Source organism: Phoxinus phoxinus (assembly GCF_949152265.1).
Source record: "Phoxinus phoxinus genome assembly, chromosome: 24".
Taxonomy (NCBI): domain Eukaryota; kingdom Metazoa; phylum Chordata; class Actinopteri; order Cypriniformes; family Leuciscidae; genus Phoxinus; species Phoxinus phoxinus.
This window is the reverse complement of record NC_136899.1, coordinates 21,214,169-21,230,454: the sequence shown is the minus strand read 5'-3', so window position 1 is coordinate 21,230,454 and position 16,286 is coordinate 21,214,169.

Sequence of the window (16,286 nt, the reverse complement as noted above, 5' to 3'; positions counted from 1 at the left end):
TTCTGATATGGACAGACCACAAGAATCTCACCTACATCCAGGGAGCCAAAAGGTTGAATCCTCGCCAAGCTCGGTGGGCCCTTTTCTTTAACCGTTTTGACTTTGTCCTCTCTTACAGACCCGGTTCCAAGAATATAAAGCCAGATGCTCTGTCAAGGCAGTTCGAGTCACAGGAAGAGGAGAATAGGTCGGAACCCATCATACCTAGGTCCAGAGTGCTGGCAGGCATCCAGTGGGACTTGGAGACGGCAGTACGGAAGGCTCAACATCGCCAACCTGACCCAGGTAATGGTCCATCAGGTATCCTCTTTGTGCCAAACACCGTCAGGTCCAAAGTACTGCAGTGGGGTCACGCCGCACCTTCATCTGGACATCCTGGAGTCCTTCGAACCTTGAGGCGAATCCAATGTAAGTTCTGGTGGCCCAACATGGGAACTGATGTCCGGAGATTTGTCGCCGCATGTTCCACTTGCGCCCAGAATAAGGAACCTAGAACCCTCCCTCAAGGTAAACTACATCCCCTCCCTATCCCGAGAAGACCCTGGTCCCACATATCCATGGATTTTGTTAATGGCCTACCCAATTCTCAGGGTAACACAGTGATTCTTGTAGTAGTCGACCGATTTTCTAAGGCATGTCATCTCATTCCCACCTCTAAAATTCCTACAGCAGGCCAGATGGCAGAACTCCTCATGCAACATGTCTTTAGAATTCATGGTTTTCCTCAGGATATGGTGTCTGATCGGGGTTCCCAGTTTACCTCAAGATTCTGGAAGGCTTTTGGACGTCTAATCGGTTCCACCATCAGCTTGTCTTCAGGGTTCCATCCCCAATCCAATGGCCAGACCGAGAGAGTGAACCAGGAGATCGAGAAGACCCTCAGGTGTCTTGTCTCGAACAACCCGAGTACATGGAGTTCCCAGCTGGTCTCGGCGGAATTTGCCCATAACAGTCTCCATCACTCATCATTGGGTATGTCTCCATTTGAATGCCAGTTTGGTTTCCCCCCCTCTCTGTTTTCTGAACAGGACCTCCAAGCACAGGTTCCAGCAGCAGCCCAGTTAGTCCGGAGGTGCCGGGGGATCTGGCGGAGAGCTCGGGCATCCCTGTTAAAGTCGTCCCGGGAAAAAAAGAAACAGGCCAATCGACGTCGGCGGTTCCGTCCTGGACAGAGGGTGTGGCTTTCAGCTAAGAATCTTCCATTGCGCCTCGAGTCACGAAAACTAGGTCCTAGATACATTGGACCTTTCAAGATTCTCAAGAAAATAAACCCGGTCTCTTACCGACTCCTATTGCCCAGGTCCATGCGCATACACCCCACATTCCATGTCTCATGCCTCAAACCTGTCATCTACTCTCCTTTGTCTCCTGTAGGTAAACCACCTCCAGTTCCTAGGATGGTGGAGGGGCAACTGGTGTACTCCGTGCAGAGATTATTGAAAATGCGCAAAGTTCGGGGAGGGGTCCAATATTTGGTTGACTGGCAAGGCTATGGTCCAGAAGAGCGCTCGTGGGTACCAGCTAGATCTCATCAGGGACTTCCACAGACAACAGCCGAACAGCACTAGAAGGAACGTCAGGAGCCGTTCATCAAGAGAGCAATCAAGCAATACTTCCTCCAACCACTAGGAGTCACACTCCTGCCATGACCAGCAGTACAACTCCCAGTCGCTAGGGGGTGCAGGAGGTATTTTACCTGCAATCATCCTCCTAGTTGCCAGAGGGAGACCATTGGCAATAACTCTGTTGTAATTAGCAATCATTGTTTGATTATACTCACCTGTGTAGGGCCCTATTTAAGTTTGCCTTTTGCCATTGTTTTCTGTACAGTCTTGAGCCTACCTACCTGAGTATCCCGTGAGTTTTTTGTGAGCCATTGTGCTTGTTTTGTTTTCCTTTTTGTGACAATTGGAAGCTTTGCTTCTAGTTTATTTGTTTGTACTTTGCCTTTGCCTTCTTTCTAAAAGTAAAAGCTACTTGGAGTTTATGCTGCTTGTCTCCTTGAGATTTCTGTCACTCTGCATTCGGGTCTCAAAATCCTCAGTTTGCTCACTCAGGAAGAACACCAGTTCTGTGTCCTGGAGACCAGGGTTCTAATCCCACTTAAGACAACATTCATATAGTCCCTGCTTCTATACCATTACATGTAATGTGTAAAGGAACACATTACATTTATTATTTCACATTTAGAACAGAAATGGAATAATGTCTAAATAAAGTGCTGGCAAAACGAAATATAGGCTAGGCTATGGTTTACATTTTTTGCAAGACAGACTTTGTTAAATGTTGTTACCTCAGAAAAAAACAAGCACACTCTGAAACAGTCAAATTTTCATCAGGCAGTAATTAAATTATATTCCATATTTATGTTTACATAATATAATGTTATTTTAATTTAATCTGTTGATTACCGGTAGGCCTAGGCTATATGAAAAGTGAACAGCAGGAGTTTTGTTTTGTAGAAGGCCTTTCTTTAAATTGAATTTCGTTTTGTATAAATTGTATCCTAATTTGAATCAATGTTTCATCAACCAATTGCCTGGAATTAATAAATAAGAAGCACATATAGCAGACATATAATCAGGACGCGGAGGCGCCCGTGCGATCTCTTGCATTGCATTTGAGAAGACTCTGAAAATGTTTTTTTCTTTTTCTGGGGATACAACATAGCCAATAGGCTATACTACGGACTTTAGCCGTTAAATATCTTTGCTGCATTGGATTAGTCTCCTTTGTAGAACAGCCAGGAGCTTTCTAGCCTCGCGGCAGCAGCGCCTTGCATCGCACATAGCTAGACCTTAAACAATCAGCGGATAACTTTGTGTAACTTAACTTTGTGTTAGCCTACGTGTCGCCATACACATCAGCATAAATGCTCCTGATAAATTATGTAATTAAAGCATTAACATTCACAATCCACTGTTAATTTAACATAAAAGCAAGCAGGCTGCGTGCATAGTTTGCCATGAATGCGCGCAAATGCATGCTCTCTTAATACTTCTTAAAAAGCTGACATCAGTTCATCGCGATCTCATACATCTCTGTTATAATCAATCAAGCTGAATGCATAATGAATCTTTCATAATATCTTATATAATCAGAGGATTTGCCAGCATGCAGAATTCAGCACTGAACAAAAAGTCTGTTTTGAGCCGTGAGGGGATTCTATCTTAAATGCTTCTGATTGGCCATTGCGTTCCAGAAATCAACACGTATGTGATTGGCTACATCACTCAACGCTGCAAACATGTTACAAATAGAAACTCTGGCCTGTAAATCGTTTCTATTTTGTTTTAGTTGTTCTTGTTGCTTTTCTGCAACAGTTGAATAACAATTTATTAGTTTGTATATGTTTTATTCATAGATATTTCTATTTAATCGTTTTATTCTCCCGCAGCCCGCACACACATAGTGAGTGCATTAGCTACCCAGACAGCAAAATACATTTGGGCCAGATTTGGGCCAGGTCTTTTTTAGCATTTGGCGCAGATCCGCTAAACGGACCTGGGCCGGGATCATTCTTTCCAACTGACCAATATCGGAACAGGTCGGAATTACGGATCAGAGACAGATCTGGGCCAGCACTGGCCCAGTTATTAATGCCATGACACGTGGTGCAGATCTGGCCCAGATCCGTGACCGTGACTCATATTTTACATCTGGGGCTCATCTGGCCCTGGTCTGTGATTCATATTTAGGCTCAGACAATTAGGGCACAAACACCCAGACAATTTGTAATTTTCAAAAATCTTTATTTAAAGCTGCAGTCTGTCGTTTTTCCTCTTTGTCGCCATCTCTGTTAGAAATCTGCAATTGCAGTTATTCGCGGAATTATTAACTGTGCGTGGGTAGTAAATCGGCATGAAACAGCGCGGATGAACACAATGTATTGAGGCTGCCGCGTCGCTGTGGATACTGTAGCCTACTGTCATCAGCAATCTCAGAGTATATCTTTTGAAAGTGTCAACATTAGAATTTTCATCGGAAAATGTCATCTGAACAAGTAAGTAACATTCACTTTTGTTCTGACCAAATTCGGGGGGTGGGGGGAAGCATTGCAGTAGGCTATATCATGCTGATTAAATCTAACGATTGCTTATATCACGTCAAAACGTGAAAAATATATTTTTTCTGTAGCCACTCTGAAGTCCGAAGTCTTTGGGTTTTACAACTGGTGAATCTCCAGTTGTCACTGGTGATTGTAGCTTTAAACTTTCGGGATCCGCCATACCAAGTGCTAAGCTAAATCTCCACCTCCATCATCCACACACGCTAGCCGGGGACTCCTTCTCTATGTGTACAGAAGTGACGTAATGACGCAAAGACATGCTCGAAATTCCCGCGGAAATCCACCAGTACCACTGGAATTAAAATCATTATTACAAGCTTACCGTTTTGAATCGAGGTAAGGCAAGCAGATCGTTTTGAACACTGGCTGGTTAAGTTTTTTTTCAAAAATGTCTTTTTTGATATTTTTAAACCCAAAAAAGTGCCGGACTGCAGCTTTAAAAAGGCAACACAATATAAAAAATAAAAATAAAAGAAAACCTAATGTGAACACTGCACTCTCATGTCACTCATTAGTTGGTCCCATGCCAGATTAAACCACCTGATGGTATACTGGTTTATCTCGGTGTCGGTGGCTTTGTCAGACATGCGATTCTTCCTCACTGCTCCTGTAAGACGTACAAAAAGCACACAAAGCAAAGAAACAAAGAGTAAATATTAGATTCAATATTCAAAGATTCTTTATTACATGACATTATAGTAAAACGCTTGCACAAATAAATAATAATAAATGTGACTAAAGTGGTATGGAGCGAGTAGTATGAAGGTAAAAGAGTATCAAAACTCGAGAGCACGTAGATGTGAATCTAAATTTGAAGCTGCAGACAAGTAGTCACAGATGTGTAAAATCACAGAAATACAATGACACGCACAAACTTGTAATATATATTTGCAGTTAATCTTACATTCACATTCGCAGTACAACCTCAATTAGGCACTTGCAACTCCTCAAATCTGTCACTGCAATTGAAAATTTCGCATCACCGCATAACAGTATGCTGCGAGGATAATAACGTTAATAAGCTTGCTTAGGCTGAAAATGATCTAAACACATTTAGGTCGATAATACAATGAATTATAGGCCTATAATAAAAGTTATTAACAGTCTATAAATAATATGTCCGAACACTGTAATAATCATCAATGTAAATTAAAAACCGCTTTATAGGCTATTTCACAAACAGCTTGTTTAACAAATAAAAGAGGCACATCGCAGTGGCTTAGAAGACGTGGGTAATATGGTTTATCCATTTTGCAACACAAACTGGAGGTAGCAACAGTAATTTGCAGGTAACGTTAGTTTGATATGGCACTGACGTCGAACAAGCGCTATGGCTATACGATTTTGCAGCTAACACACAATGGACACGATATTCAGCAATTTTGGTGAATAATAAGCAAATATCACCGATTCAGCCTTAAAGCCTATGTTCACATTAGTTGTGGATGTTTAAAAGAACCTATACCAGCTAACCGTCTAGGCTATAGGCCTACTACCCAGCTTGTCTGACACGTCTTAGGTTGTCAGAATGTCAGTTTTAACGTTTGTAAACTTTTATTTTTAATGTAATTATGTAACAGACTAACATGAGATCAACACCAGTTTACTTTTATAATGTACTTACTCCTAAATTATACTTGTATAATGCACTTACCAATTAGCAAAGACGGTGCAGCCTGCAGTCTTCCACTCTTGTCAGCGGGTTATGCCCGCAGCTCGCGCGGATCCGGCCCACACCCGCCGGGCAGACTCAATTCTGTTGTGGCGCGTATGGTCTGCGCAGCTCGCGTGGATCCGGCCCACACCCGCCGGGCGGACTCAATTCAGTTGTGGCGTGTATGGTCTGCGCCGATCCGGCCCACACCCGCCGGGCAGACTCAATTCAGTTGTGGTGCGTATGGTCTGCGCAGCTGCCCCGGATCAGCGCCGGACGGACTGTCACAGTCGAAGCTACAGACAAGTCTGGCGCAGAGTTGGTGCAGATCTGCATATTGAGTGCGACTGCTGCGCGAATCTGTGGATTCGAAAACGGATCTGGCACAGATGTAAATGCTGTCTGGGAGGCTACCGCTCGTGCTCGCACTCGGCCATCAAATCTAGTCCCGCGCCGCACGTCTCTATGGCCCTGTCCCAAATGGCGCACTTCATGTGGACTTTCGGTCTCGTGGACTTAAATTGTGCATGCTCGCTGAGTCCGCAGGCCGTCCCATTGATCATTTTAACGCTCTGAAGTCTGCTCAGCAGCCCTTGACCCCAAGGGTAGCCCTTTGTACCCTTGAAGCTTTGTCTTCCACGAAGCCCGCATGGATGCAGGCTTCACGCACTTTAACTACCTAGGAATCATTGCGAAAGGCCAATCGGACAACGGACGGGAGGAGCTTTCACTCACGGACAATTGTTAACATGGCTGAGAAGAAAACATTTAAGTGTAAATATCATTATGGTTTGTATGACCTAGGTCTATATTTTACCAGTTTATACAAACATTATGGTCATCAACCAGTGGTTGATGTCTCAAAGATAAATTTATATTTATATTTAATATAAACATAAATATCTTGCTGAATAATAGGCTACGATCGCATTATGATTAATTAAATAAATAGAACCGAATGTCAGGGCTTTACTGAGTCATATGTAAATGTAGAAATATAATATTTAAACAACAACCGGACCGTCTTCCTATTTCCGGCGTGACGATCGAGTCTGTCCCAAAAATACCTCTCAATGTGCCCTCGTGGACTCGCGCCAAGGGCCCTATAGGTCTGCACTACATGACGTCACCAAAGTGTGGACTCTGAGGAAGTCCACAAGTCCGGAGTGTGCTATTTGGGACCGGGCCTATATAGCGGCGGGAAATTTCGGGCTCGGGCAGAGAATCTAAGCTCTAAACAGGACAGGGTAACACGGCGGATATCGCTCATATACTTTTTGTTGACGACGTAGTTAAGGCGGCAGGCGTGTGTTGCTTAGGCGGCTGCCTTAGTTCCAAAGTGCTGCGGGAAACCCTGTGTTACGTTGACATGCTGGACACCTATTCAGCCTGATGTTCTGTGTGCTATTGTGGAGCTGAATAACTTGCCTTTCCAGATAAAATGTCTGTTCTTGGTCTTGGATTTTGTGAAATAAATTTAGAAATAAATGATGCATAAAGTGTGTTATAACTTAGTTATAGTTTTACCTACAGTAACCAAACTCGGTACGTATATTCTTCTCTTCGATCCGGACAACTTTCTAATTTACAGTCATTAGCTCCGACCAACAGGAAGTCAGATATTGTGGTTTGAATGTGTATTTTCTCTCTCTCTGTCTCTCTGCCATTCTGTGTGTGTGTGTGTCTGTCTGTGTGGGGAGGGGAGGGGAGGGTGGATGTGTGTGTGTGTGTATGTGTGTGTGTGTGTGTGTGTGTGTGTGTGTGTGTGTGTGTGTGTGTGTGTGTGTGTGTGTGTGTGTGTGTGTGTGTGTGTGTGTGTGTGTGTGTGTGTGTGTGATTTTGGTTGGGTGACAGTTGTAGGTTACAGTTTGACAAGAGTTTATAGTTTAACAAAAGCACAATGTTGTGTTTCATTGCGAGTGTACACAAATATAAGGAAACACTTTGCATTTTGAATGATGGTCTGTATGAACAAAATGACGGAGTATGTTTTTATGTCTCCATTGTTCGATCGAGCCTCACACACACACACACACACACACACACACACACACACACACACACACACACACACACACACACACACACACACACACACACACACACACAGCATTCCAGCATTCCAGCATTGCAATCTTGACATCGCAGAATGTTCATTATAGCCTTAATAAAATATAATAATAAAATAGTCAACCTTACATATAAAAATTACACTGCTCTGTTTAAATAGTCATTTGTACAGTTTGTGCCGTTCATAATAATTTTTTTTAATTTTTCTATATTGGAACGTGAGTGTACAAAGTGTACAAAGTACAAAGCCTGTAAAAAGAATAGTTTAGCGTCCAAAAATGTTAATAATATATATATTATTATTATATATATAATAATATATATGTTAAAAATAGGGGGAAAAAAGAATTTACATAATATATATATATATATATATATATATATATATATATATATATATATATATATATTATTATTTTTTTTAAATATATATATATATATATATATATATTTCTAATTGAATTTCAAAAGAATTAGGTTCTAGAAATGTTTTTTTTTTTAAAGAAATCAAATATTATGTAATGAATTATTATTATTATTATTTCTAATGAAAATGTTATAATTTCACAGGACATTAACAAGTGTGGCTATTACTTGGGACAAAAAAAATAATAAATGTCCTTCCCAACACTGCAGCCATTGGTATGTTTACATATGATCCATGTACATTTTGACCATTTCATTTCCTGTTTGGAACGTTTTTTCTTTTATACACGCTGCAAATGAGTATTCTGCTTTTTTTAAGTTTTTTTTTTATTATAGTTTACAAATTGCTTTGAATATTTAATTTGCCCCTTTTCAGCCTGATCTCATTGTCAGTACTTGGGTATTAATATTGTGGTGCAAAACATAAATTTTTGTAAGTTTGGATCAACAGATAGATGCTGAATAGTACAATATGGACACATGTTCAATATTTACGGTAAATGTAAACATTATTGCGTATTTACAGCTAAATAAACATAAAATATTTACAAATCTTTTATATCATAAAGATATTTGTATAATTGCCCTTTTACAATTGTATAAATAAATTGTAAATCCCTTAAACCTATCCTCCTTCTTCATTACAGTAAGATGGTATTTCTGCTGGGCCTTTAGCCTGTCGCACCTCCAACGGTGCCTTTGGTGGACTATGCATGGCAGAGGCGTCCTTTTCTCTGAGGCAGGCCTAAACCTGACCGCATACCGCACGATTTTGCTGCAGGGTCTTCAGCTGGGGACCACCGCTCATTGACGTTTCGCCCCTTAACCCAGAACGTCTCATGGTGGCGGGGCACGTCTCCCTGACACCCCCTGCAGCAAAACCTAATTTGATGTTACCCCCCAAGCCTTGTCTCGTCGTTTCAGCCAGAGCCAGTGGCTTGCTTTCTCCGCTTCCTCAGAGAGCTCTTTGGTGGATCTGCTTAGTGTGGCTCCCCGTAGTCCCAGATCCTTGAGCAGACGTGATGTTGATCTGCCCACAAAGCCTCTGGCTCCCACCTCCACCGGATACAACCTCACACTCCATCCACTTTCCCTGCACTCCGCAACCAGGTCTGCATACTTCGCCTTCTTTCTCTCATAGGCAGCTTCCAGTCCCTCCTCCCATGGAACTGTCAGCTCGATCAGTATTACTAATTTCACAGCTTCAGACCACAGCACCACGTCTGGTCTTAAGGTGGTGCTGCATATCTCCTGTGGGAACTGGAGCTGCCTTCCCAAGTCTATTTCCATCTTCCACCCCGCCCCTGGTGTTAAAAGCTTGGCAGGTTGTCTCTTGCTGGTATGCATTGTGTGTTCCCCCTGCCTAATGAAGTGGATCCTGCATCGACTCTCTGATGGACTATTGTTGTTTGCCTCCTGTCGACTTTTCTCCAGCACCTCTGCCAGTTTTCTGAGCACTTGGTCGTGCCGCCATCTAAGCCGCCCCTGTGTCAGTGCTGTTTTGCAGCCCGACAGAATATGCTGGAGAGAGGCATTGATGGTCCCGCAAATGTCACAGGATTGCTCTGTTCCAAGCCATTGGTGGAGGTTTTTAGGGCTCGGGAGGGTGTCGTACGTTGCCCTAATGAGGAAACTGAGCCTAGCCTGTGGCAGTTTCCAGAACTCTGCCCAGCTGATTTCTCGGCTCGCGACACCCTCCCAAGTTGTCCACCGCCCCTGCTGCCCCTGTACCACAGACCTCACTCTGACCTCCTGCTCAAATACATAGAGGATATAAAAAGAATAAAACTTAATGAACAGAAATGTGTAGTAACAATATAGCATTTAAAATATATTTTGAGCAGCTAATCACACTCCTACCTCCAAACCTACACATAACCATTTCTTAAAAATATGTAGAGTAATAAAGAAAACATAACAGACAGAAATGAAAGCTTTAGCGTAAGTTCTGCCAGGAAGACTCAATCAGCGTGCCACGTAATACTTCACTTCTAACCAATCATGTGCTAACACTCACAGTATAAAAGATCGGTACTTACATTCGTCTGAGTTCGCAGATGCTGACGCTGCCAATTACCTCCATCCTCCCCAACCACCACCAAGGATGGTACCTTCCCCTTCATCCTCCCCACCACCACCAGGATGGTCCCTTCCTTAACCTCCAGGGGGGTCGGCTGCGCCCCTGCCTTCGTCTTCAGGCAGGATATGCAGATTCCGCTACCCTCGCATTGCTCTCTAAGGACGGGGCCTACGCCAAAGAACTTTATAAATTCATGCTTGCTGGGCTGTTAATAAATATACGCTGTCATATCAATTTATCTCCCGAGTCTTTCTGGTATAAATGGAATCCCAATTAATTATTGCAAAAAAATGGTACCAAAAGTAGTTCAAATGATGATGTGTTGCAGTCACAGTCCTCTCTGACGTATAAAATAGTTTGGTAACACTTTATTTTGATGGTCCCTTTTGAATATTAAGTAACTGTGCAACTACATGTCAACTAACTCTCATTAGAGTATTAGTAGACTGTCTGATTAATATCTGCAAACTCTTTATTGTGTTATTCTTTATTATTACAAACTCTTTATTATTATTTGCGATTGCACATGACATGACACAGTCCGAGATCGCACACTCTATATCTGAGTCCAGTTCATTCGTATATTTGAGAGCTCGTGTCCAGTTTTCTGCGATTACATGAATGTGCCCTCACATTACAATATTGCGCTCACAACATTTGCCATTAAAATATGCCATAGAAACCTGTGGGTATGAATAAAATGATGCGCAAAACATGCAATCCCGCGCTGAGAGGAGGCTCTCTCCATTGACAAGCGTTAACTTCCTTGAAGGCGGGTACTCTGTTGAAGTTTAAAACTATTGGATCTGCCCAGAGCCACTCTGGATCTGTCATAACCAATCGCTAACGTTTGGTCGTGATGTATGAAGACTCAAACTAGCGCACAACCTCAAAACGCCATCGTTCTCAGCCACTCCCTCTGTTCGGTGATTGGACCGGTAAAAAATTGACCGGAGAAAACCCAACAATATACCACAATCCCAGACGTAGTACTCAAGGAAAATGAAAATTGAGCGTAAGTACGTAGGAGGGCGGAGCCAGGCTAGGCTGCGGCTGCTTTTTTCAGTCCAAATATCAGGGTTTTTATTGGTCCGTTTACGATTGGATATTTTTATTGGCTACCGAAATGCCATTCAAAGATTTTAATATAAATTAGTAGTAACAAAATGTTATTTTACAAGTAGCGAAGTAGATTACTTAGCTTAATATGTACTTGAGTACAAGTACAAGTACAGATGTAAAAATATAGTACCTCGAAAAAACTACTTAATTACAGTAATGTGAGTTGCTTAGTTGTAATTCGTTACTTCCACCTCTGGTTTTCACCAAAGCATGAGCTCGAACATCTGATCTGGGTCCTCATTTATAACTGTTGCGTCGCACAAAACAGGCACTGAAAGAGGCGTACGCCACGACACATAGGTTGTGATTTATAAAAACAAACTTGACAGGAACATTTTCGCACCTGCACGCAAACTCCGATCCATGCGTACGAACATCCTGGAGAAAGAGCAGTTTGGCGGCACCTATGGTCAGCTGAGGGACTGACGGCAGATGAAGGAAAGCCACTTTAAATCTTCACAATAAAATGCATAAGAGAAGGATTTAAACTGTTTTACATCTGATATACACATTTAGATTAAATATGTCATTCTCATTAATGGAGTATGGCATTGAAACCTGCATGAAATCATTACCTTGAAGTTACAACATGTTTTATATTCTAATAAATGGAAGTGTAGTGGATGCAATGCTTTTGAACACTTTTCTGGGCACTGATTGCACCTGCTGCTCTTCAATCTGTGCTGGTCTCCATAGCGCACGAAGTACATCATGGAGAGGTGAGAACCAAACAATGCCTTTGTGATCTCTATTGGTGGCCAGAGATGGATGTTCAGGTTCATGATGCTGTCAGTTCTTGCAACCACTGCATTAAAAGGGTCAAACCTGGATGTATTTGGCCATAGTAATCTCTTGTGTAATTTCAGGTATCCCGGATGTATGCGGACAATACCTGAGCCAAGTTATGCAGAAAAGTGCCTATTTTTCCAGAAATACCATACTTGGCATACACAGACATATAGAAGAATCCATGAAATTGCATGGACATACACAGCTGAAACACTGATGGCTGTCAGGTGTGAAGACCTTTCATATGTCATTGACCAACAGTTAAGGTGCTTGCTGTGTTCTCAGATGGAGTGAGGAGCAGGGAAGTTTCACAAAACAGCCTCAAAATAGTCTTAACACTACTGAATTCTAATAACTCAAATAAAGTCAGTATTTTAAAAAAATTCAGCCATTGGAGCATATATTTAATACCTCTAATTACTCGTGAAGAGAAAACGAAGCAGTCCACAGACGCTATTCATGGAGGATCCGCGTAAGCAACCTCTTAGAGTTAGCACTGGTGCTATTTTGTAGGATTTGTAGGAACTTTATAGAGCATTTTAGGAATTGATGCATTCTATAGTCTGAGCACTGAAAATATTTTTTTCCTTTGGGTTAGGATTTTTAAAAAAGAAAAAGAGAAAAAGGTCTGTTATAAAGTGTTATAAGCCATTAACCAAACAAATCAGGTAAATCACAACATTAGGCCTACAACGTTTTATTTGAAGCAAAAAAAGCGATCTACTGGTATTTATAATTGGAAGGCATCCTCTTTACCCAACTTAATTTTTCTTTCCATATTATTTTACAGAAATGAAAACCTGGTCCTTTACTATTGTAGTGGACAATTGTGGTTTCTCAGTATCTAGCTAGCATTATTGTTATGTATTCCCTGTGTGTTTTGTTGTTTCCATAATTTGCAGCTATTATGGTGGCTTGATGAAGCGCAGAAGATGCAGATAACTTTTTTTTTTTTATGCTGTCTGCTATCCAATTAGAAAATATTTTCTTGACACTAATTAATGCTGTTACCTAACAAATCTGCTTCACAGGTCAAATTAAATTAATTGCCATTTACAACATTGAAATAAAAGGTAAAGGCTGAACAAATACTAGAAATCATAAAATAATTGGAATCATGTAGCCTAACAAACAGTACATTTCATTTATCTATTATAATTTGTTATGCTGTTTTGGTCACTTGGCTGTTTATAAAGGTCCAGAAATTAAAGTTTTTGTCAGGTGTGTGATGTTCATTTTTAATATGATTGTCATTACTTTTCTATCTTGCCCCCAGCCAATCACTGCATTGCTGATTATGGTTTTGAGTATCGATACATCGGCTGTCACGTGTGGGAGACGAGAGACGTGGATTCAGTTGCAGGGTGATTTATTTGGATGACAGACAGGTAGTGATGTTACGTATGACACTGAAGCTTCGATGTGCGTATCGCTTAAGCGACGCAATTTCTTTTGAAGCCCCGTATCGGGGTGTGTATTGGTTTCTCAGAGTCACGTGATCGATGACAAATGAATCCTCACTTTCTATCCAATCACGTGCGCGTTTCGCTTTGGGTGTCAGAAGGCTCGAACCCCAGAATAGAGGTCTTCACGGGTCCAAAAATTCTTACCCGAACCGGAAGGGACCCGTAATTTGCTACACCGAACCGACCCGGACCCGACTATTATTTCAAAAGCTGGACCCGGACCCGTGCAGACCCGATAAATGCCTAACAAGACCCTACCTGGACCCGTCGATTATTTTTGTAAGCTGGACCCGAAACTGCCGGGAAGACACAGACCCGACTGGACCCGATTGTCACATTTTCCACCTTAAACTGCAATTACAAGTCAATAAACCTGTTGCGAAAAATTACAACTTTTTGTCTTACCTAATTTAAGGAGCCGTAGCAGCGTAACGTTAGTAGTCTCTCCATCCTTTCCTTGTAACGTTACGTTACCTGACTGGCTGTGATGCATTAACGTTACAATCCTTCGGCTCCGACAAGAAAGTTATCCATGTTATTCCTCTCGTTATTCCACCAAGTCCAAGCTTAATCCTTGTTATTTCAGCTTCAAACGTCCACATGATGTCACGGACTCACGGTGACGGATGACAAATTAAACGAGTTAGCTGCTAACTCGCACAAAACTTTTGGCTGTTTGCCTTTTTGAACTATAATAACGATTGCTCGTTCAGTGCCATGGCCGCTGCGCTGACGTTATTTATCATCTCCGTGCTCTCTGCTCTGCATCATCGAGTCTGAATCTGACCACTAAAACTTTAAGATTGAACAAAACAATTAATTGACATTGTAAAATCTAAAGCGCGGTTTGGCTGTCCCTCACTGAAGCTCTGCCTCTGGTAACTGGTTGCCATAGAAACATGACACGCGCTTGACTGCAAATGCGCGCTAGCTGGATGGATCAACCTAAAATATGCTTTTTAACGCAATTTATTTTGAGTGTCAAAGTAAACATTCATGTGACAGTTCACCTCAGATTATGTTACTGATTTAAAATATATTAAATATGAGTGTGACAAGACGCATTTTTGAGATTTGATGACTCGCACGGGTATTACACACAATGTTAAACAGACCCGGGACCCGAAGTAATAGATTCGACCCGACCCGGACCCGGCTGATCATTTAAAATATAGACCCGAAACCCGTACGGGTCCCGGGTCGGGTCCCGGGTCAACGGGTCAACGGGTTCACCTGAAGACCTCTACCCCAGAACTCATTTAACGAGATACACAAGTACACTTAAGTACAGTCTTGATACACTTTATTTTATGTAGCTTATCCCTGTGTAATATTATGTAATTTCAATGTAATTAGGAAGCTACTACATGTATTTATGCTGTGAACTAGTGAGTTAATTCGAACTAAAGTACAGATCTGTATCTCCCGGTTACACTAGCTGTGTAACAGACTTTGACCATTACATAGGCGTTGTTACCCCTGCAGGCTTTTTCACACCTTAGTAACATATTTAAGTACTTTTTGTTACATTGTGTAGTACTAAGTACTTTCTTATATAATTACATTGTACCAAGTCGGTAACACATATGTAACTGACCCGGCTTGTTACATATGTGTAACAGTAGCTGCCTATTACATGTGTGTAATTTATAAGAAAGGGCAGAGCAGACTCTTTCTGTTGAGGAGATTAAGGTCTTTCGGAGTGCAAGGAGAGTTACTGAAGACATTTTTTGACACTGTAGTGGCCTCCGCCATATTCTACGGAGTGGTCTGCTGGGGCAGCAGCATTTCTACTGCAGACAGGAAGAGACTAGACAAGCTGATCAGGAAGGCCAGCTCAGTCCTGGGGATTCCTCTGGACACTGTACAGGAGGTGGGAGAAAGGAGGATGGTAGCAAAACTATCATCATTGCTGCAGAACGCCTCTCACCCCTTGTATGTAACCGTTACAGCACTGAACAGCTCCTTTAGTCACAGACTGATACATCCTAAGTGTCTGAAGGAGCGTTACAGAAGGTCTTTTCTCCCTGCTGCTGTTAGACTTTACAACCAAAGCTGTTCCCAGTAGACCAGTAGATCCAGTAGACCCCCCCCCCCCCCACCCCCTCTTTGTATTTATATTTTGTATTGTGTATATACTGTTATTATAGTATGTGTATATTTTTCTTTTTTATTTATTATTTTTATTTCTTAATTTTTGCTGCTGTAACACAGAAATTTCCCCACTGTGGGACGAATAAAGGTTTATCTTATCTTATCTTAATTACAATGTGTAAGTACAGGCTGTTCCATAACTTAACTACATGTTAAGTACATGTAGTTACATGTTATTACAACATCTACTACTAAGTACTTAATTATGTAATTACTCTGTATCACGGACACCATAAAATAAAGTGTTACCCTTCTTTTTTAATCACTTCACATCCCCAAAATGCCACACTATGATTCCCTCCACAGTTACAACACTTTGATCTTACTTCTTCCCCACACTTTCCATATTCATGATCACCACTACACCTAGCACACCTTCTCTTTCCTTTACATACATTAGCCATATGTCCAAATTCCTGGCAATTATAACATCTCATTGGCTTAGGTACATACTCT